Below are 6,000 nucleotides of genomic sequence, written 5' to 3' on the forward strand. Positions count from 1 at the left end.
CCAGAGGGTGATACAGTCTATAGCCCAATCATAAACTGCTTAAAGTGGTCCTATGGACGCATACTCCAATCTCCGCTGTGGAGCTTTGCAGCTCCTTCAGGGTTATCTTTGGTCTCTTTGTTGCCTCTGATTAATGCCCTCCTTGCCTGGTCCGTGAGTTTTGCTGGGCGGCCCTCTCTTGGCAGGTTTGTTATGGTGCCATATTCTTAATTTTTTTTTTATAATGGATTCATGGTGCTCCGTGGGATGTTCAAAGTTTTTGATATTTTTTATAACCCAACCCTGATCTGAACTTCTCCACAACGTTGTCTCTGACATGTTTGGAGAGCTCCTTGGTCTTCATGGTGCTGCGTGCTTGGTGGTGGCGTTGCAGACTCTGGGGCCTTTCAGAACTGGTGTATACATATACTGAGATCATGTGACAGATCATGTAACACTTATATTGCACACAGGTGGACTTTATTTTCAACTAATTATGTGACTTCTGAAGGTCATTGGTTGAACCTGATCTTATTTAGGGGCTTCATAGCAAAGGTGGAAATATATATGAACGCACCACTTTTCAGTATTTTTTTTTTTAAACAAGTCATTTTTTTCATTTCACTTCACTTATTTGGAAGGCACTGTATATTAATAAGCCCTACCAGTTACAGAGCGGCACTGTATGATATACCCCCCTCTGTCAATAATTTACATCTTCTGTCTCTGTGTGGGTTGGAGTGTTCTCTTTAATGGTGTGAGTTTGACTGACAGCTCAGGGTGTCTCTGCGGAGTCATACACTCTGCTATCTGCATTCATTAATAAAGAAAGTATGTGCATCCCAAATGGCACCCCATTCCCTTCATAGTGCACTACTGTAGACCAGTGCCCATGGGCATTATAAAGGGAATAGGTTGCCCTTTGGGACGCATACTTTCAATACTACTTCATTAACACATAGGCTAGTACACTGATACAGTAGATTCTGAAAGTATTCAGACCACTGAACTTTTTCCACATTTTGTTACGTTACAGCCTTATTCTAAAATTGATGAAATAGCTTTTCCCCCCTCATCAATCTACACACAACACCCCATAATGAAAAAGAAAAACAGTTTTTTAGACATTTTTGCAAATGTATTAAAAATTAAAATGAAATATTGCATTTACTTAAGTATTCAGACTCTTTACTCAGTACTTTGTTGAAGCACCTTTGGCAGCAATTACAGCCTTGAGTCCTCTTGGGGTATGACGCTACAAGCTTGGGGATTGGGGAATTTGGGAATTGGGGAGTTTCTCCAATTCCTCTACAGATCTTGCCAAGCTCTGTCAGGTTGGATGGGGAGCGTCGGTGCACTGCTATTTTCAATTCTCTCCAGAGATGTTTGATCGTGTTCATGTCCGGGCTCTGGATGGGCCACTCAAGGACATTGAGACTTGTCCCGAAGCCACTCTTTCATTGTCCTGGCTGTGTGCTTAGGGTTGTTGTCCTGTTGGAAGGTGAACCTTTTCATCAAGAATTCTTCTGTACTTTGCTCTGTTCATCTTTTCCTCCATCTTGACTAGTCTCCCAGTCCCTGCCCCTGAAAAACATCCCCACAAGATGGAGCTACCACCACCATGCTTTACCGTAAGGATGGTTTTGGCCAGGTGATGAGCGGTGCCTGGTTTCCTCCAGACGTGACACTTGGCATTCAGGCCAAAGAGTTCAATCTTGGTTTCATCAGACCAGAGAATCTTCTTTCTTATGGTCTGAGAGTCTTCATGTGCCTTTTGGCAAACTCCAAGCGGGCTGTCATGTGCCTTTTTCCTGAAGAGTGGTTTCCGTCTGGCCACTCTACCATAAAGGCCTGATTGGTGGAGTGCTGCAGAGATGGTTGTCCTTCTGGAACGTTCTCCCATCTCCACAGATGAAATCTGGAGCTCTGTCAGAGTGCCCATCGAGTTCTTGGTCACCCCCCTGACCAAGGCCCTTCTCCCCCGATTGCTCAGTTTGGATGGGCAGCCAGCTCTAGGAAGAGTCTTGCTGGTTCCATACTTCTTTTCCATTTAAGAATGTTTGAGGCCACCGTGTTCTGGCGATCTTCAATGCTGCAGACATTTTTTGGTATCCTTCCCCAGATATGTGCCTCGACACAATCCTGTCAAGGAGCTCTACGGACAATTCCTTGGACTTCATGGATTGGTTTTTGCTCTGACATGCACTGTCAACTGTGGAACCTTATATAGACGGGTGTGTGCCGTTTCTGTTTTATATACATTTGAAAACATTTCTAAAAAACAGTTTTCATCTTGTCTTTGTGGGCTATTGTGTGTAGATTGATGAGGGGAAAAAGTAATTTAATCAATTTTAGAATAAGGTTGTAACGTAACAAAATGTGAAAAAAGTGAAGGTGTCTGAATACTTCTGGATCCCCCCTCTCTCTCTGTTCGTCGTTCTTTTGGGATGCAGAATAATGCCAGGTTTGTCAATGAAATTCACAATCACAACACAATCCTCTAAATAGCAAACTATAAAAACATTTCTGATATTGATGAGAATGTCTAGCCCCTCATTGTTATTCTAGATTTTCTTAGTATTTACCATATCAAATAAGTTTGTGTTGGATTGGATGCAGGCCAGGGGTGCCTTTAATTGCCTTTTCATTAATTAACCAAAACGGTCTGTTGTTATTCCAGCAAGACACAACAATTGTTGCCTGCTGAGAAAAATCTATAATTTTCATCAAATAATTCCTTTCATTCTGTTCATCCTCCATTTCAGGTTCACCCTTTCTAAGACATACCTGTGCCATGCAGTTCTAGATAACTAACAGAAGAGGTCACTAACCCATCATGAATGGAGTGGTATAATTCTCACTGTGAAACATGGGTGGCACTGTCTACCCTGGAAACAATGGGCTTGGTGGCCACATCTTTTCAAGTCTAATAAAATTTGAAAATTCTGACCAGTTACCACTTATTGGTAGGGCCGTGATGATACCAGTATTGCAATACTCGTTAGTATCGTGGCAAGGAAACAAAACATGAAGCGGATTTAACTTCTTCAGGAGTCAGGTCTATTTCGTGTTCTCATTTTTGCCATGGCAAAAACACTGCTGGTATGGTCACAGCCCTACTAATTGTTCTTCTGACCAATGAGATCAGCTCTTTTGCCAATAATTGCGCAAATGATCAGAATTGGGGTTCCTGTGTAAACGCAGCCTTTGACTATGGGCCATATTCAGATCAGCTGCCCATCACCAACACGTCTTATTGTGAAAACTGGCAGCATTTAGCTGTTTAGGAGTCTAATGGAGATTTAGTGCATGTCCAAACTACTGTGGTAATACCATCAGCATGTTCAATAGAATTTTGCCCATAAAATTAAAGATGATCCAATATACAATATGCACTATATCAATAACACTATCTAATTCATAAGCAGTGACCTGGAGTCTGTGATGGTAGCTAGGGGGTCCTTCCTATAAAGCATGCATGAAAGAGTTCCTAGTCTCACAGCCTCCTGTAACATACATATACAGTGCATTCGAAAACATTTACATAAGTATTCAGACCCTTTACTCAGTATTTTGTTGAAGCACCTTTGGCAGCGATTACAGCCTCAAGTCTTCTTGGGTATGACGCTACAAGCTTGGCGCTATGGAGCAGGTTTTGATCAAGGATCTCTCTGTACTTTGCTTCGTTCATCTTTCCCTCGATCCTGACTAGTCTCCCAGTCCCTGCCGCTGAAAAACATTCCCACAGCATGATGCTACCACCACCATGCTTCACCGTAGGGATGATTCCAGGTTTCCCCCAGACGACACGCTTGGCACTCAGGCCAAAGAGTTCAATCTTGGATTCATCAGACCAGAGAATCTTGTTTCTCATGGTCTGAAAGTCCTTTAGGTGCCTTGGCAAACTCCAAGCGGGCTGTCATGTGCCTTATACTGAGGAGTGGCTTCCGTTTCGCCACTCTACCAAAAAGGCCTGATTGGTGGAGTGCTGCAGAGATGGTTGTCCTTCTGGAAGGTTCTTCTTTCTCCACAGTGGAACTCTGGAGCTCTGTCAGAATGACCATCGGGTTCTTGGTCACCTCCCTGACCAAGGCCCTTCTCCCCCGATTGCTCAGTTTGGCCGGGCGGTTAGCTCTAGGAAATGTCTTGGTGGTTCCAAACTTCTTCCATTTAAGAATAATGGAGGCCACTGTGTTCTTGGGGCCCTTCAACGCTGCAGACATTTTTTGGTACCCTTCCCCAGATCTGTGCTTCGACACAATCCTGTCTCCGAGCTCTACAGAAAATTCCTGGCTTGGTTTTTGCTCTGACATGCATTGTCAACTGTGGGACCTTATATAGACAGGTGTGTGCCTTTTCAAATCATGTTCAATCAATTTGTAGAAATATCTCAAGGATGATCAATGGAAACAAGATGCACCTGAGCTCAATTTCGGGTCTCATAGCAAAGTGTCTGAATACTTATGTAAATAAGGTATTTCTCTAACGTAACAAAATGTAGAAAAGTACAAAGGGTCTGAATACTTTCCGAATGCACTGTATACATACACAGTACCAGAGTGTGCAAATATATCAACAAGGCAAAGGGTGGCTACTTCGAACAATCTACAATCTAAAATAGATTGGGATTTTTTAAAATACTTTTTTGGTTACGACATGATTTCATGTGTGTTATTTCATAATTTTGTTGTCTTCACTATTATTCTACAATGTAGAAAATAGTCAAAATAAAGAAAAACCCTTGAATTAGTAGGTGTCCAAACTTTTGACCAGTACTGTGTATACGTACGCACGCACGCACACACACGCACACGCACATATATATATATCCCTTTCCAGGCTGTAAGCCTACAGGTGGGGTGGGTCCGGGCTGGGAGACAGCAGGGGGAGTTCTGGATGAGAGGTAATGAGTAATTCTGGGGACGGCTCCATAATGAATCATGGTTTGGTCACACAGTGGACGACCGACTCCATAACGGCGAATGAGAATAAGGGAAGGAGGTTCATAGACCCACCATCATTTGTTCCAGATTAATTCAGTCATAAATGAAACATTGACTGTAAAATAACGCCGGACCTGAACAGACTAGTATGACAGTCTATTTGGATGAGCTAGAGTGCTTTAAAGTTGTGAATGTTTTATAACCCTCAAGATAACTTTTATAGTGTTATTTATTAGAAATTAGGAGATTAAGGGTGTTGAGAATTAAAAACAACATGGCGCGTCCATGTCATTGAAGCTCTCCTCTAGCTCTTGTGCATACAGGGAGTGTTGGAGCAGAGTACCTCACACACTATCCAGCTTTCTCTCAACTTCCTTAATCTCTAATCAGTGATTGAATCATTGGTCAAATATCGACACCCTTTCACTGGCCATATCAGAGGCAAACTAAATGGTAATCAAAGTTGTACAGATGAGTGAGATTGCTGCAGGTCTGAGTGACTGATCACTCTGGCAGCATCTCAGTTTGGACTACATCTGCATGCAGCACAGCTTGTTGTCGGTTTTGGTTTCTCCAGGTTTCTGTGATTTGGACCAGTAGTCTGTGGTGCTGAACAGAGCAGAGCCTTCTACATCCCTCAGAATCTGTCCCAAATGGCACCCTATTCCCTATATAGTGCACTACTTTTGAACTGAGGGCCCTGGTCAAAAGTAGTGCACTAAATAAGTAATAGGGTGCCATTTGGGATGCATCCTTACCCACCTCCCTCACTCTGTTCTGGCTCTTGCCAGATATGTCATCTTTGGCTGTCTTCCAGAGCATGTTTGACTGAAACTTACCTGCCAGGGCTTGGACCTCCAAAGCTCTTGCCCCCCTCCCTAACTGCTCCTCACCTCCCTCCTGGCTGGCACTAGTCACTTTAATAATGTTTACATATCTGGCATTACTCGTATGTACTATATTCTACTGTATCTTAGTCACTTTAATAATATGTCTAACTTAACATATCTCACACCATTCTCATTACCATTAGATCATTACTCCTTATAGTACCATGTACCTTGAGGCTGCTCTTTTT

The sequence above is a fragment of the Salvelinus fontinalis genome, chromosome 1, assembly GCF_029448725.1.
Source record: "Salvelinus fontinalis isolate EN_2023a chromosome 1, ASM2944872v1, whole genome shotgun sequence".
NCBI classification, from domain to species: domain Eukaryota; kingdom Metazoa; phylum Chordata; class Actinopteri; order Salmoniformes; family Salmonidae; genus Salvelinus; species Salvelinus fontinalis.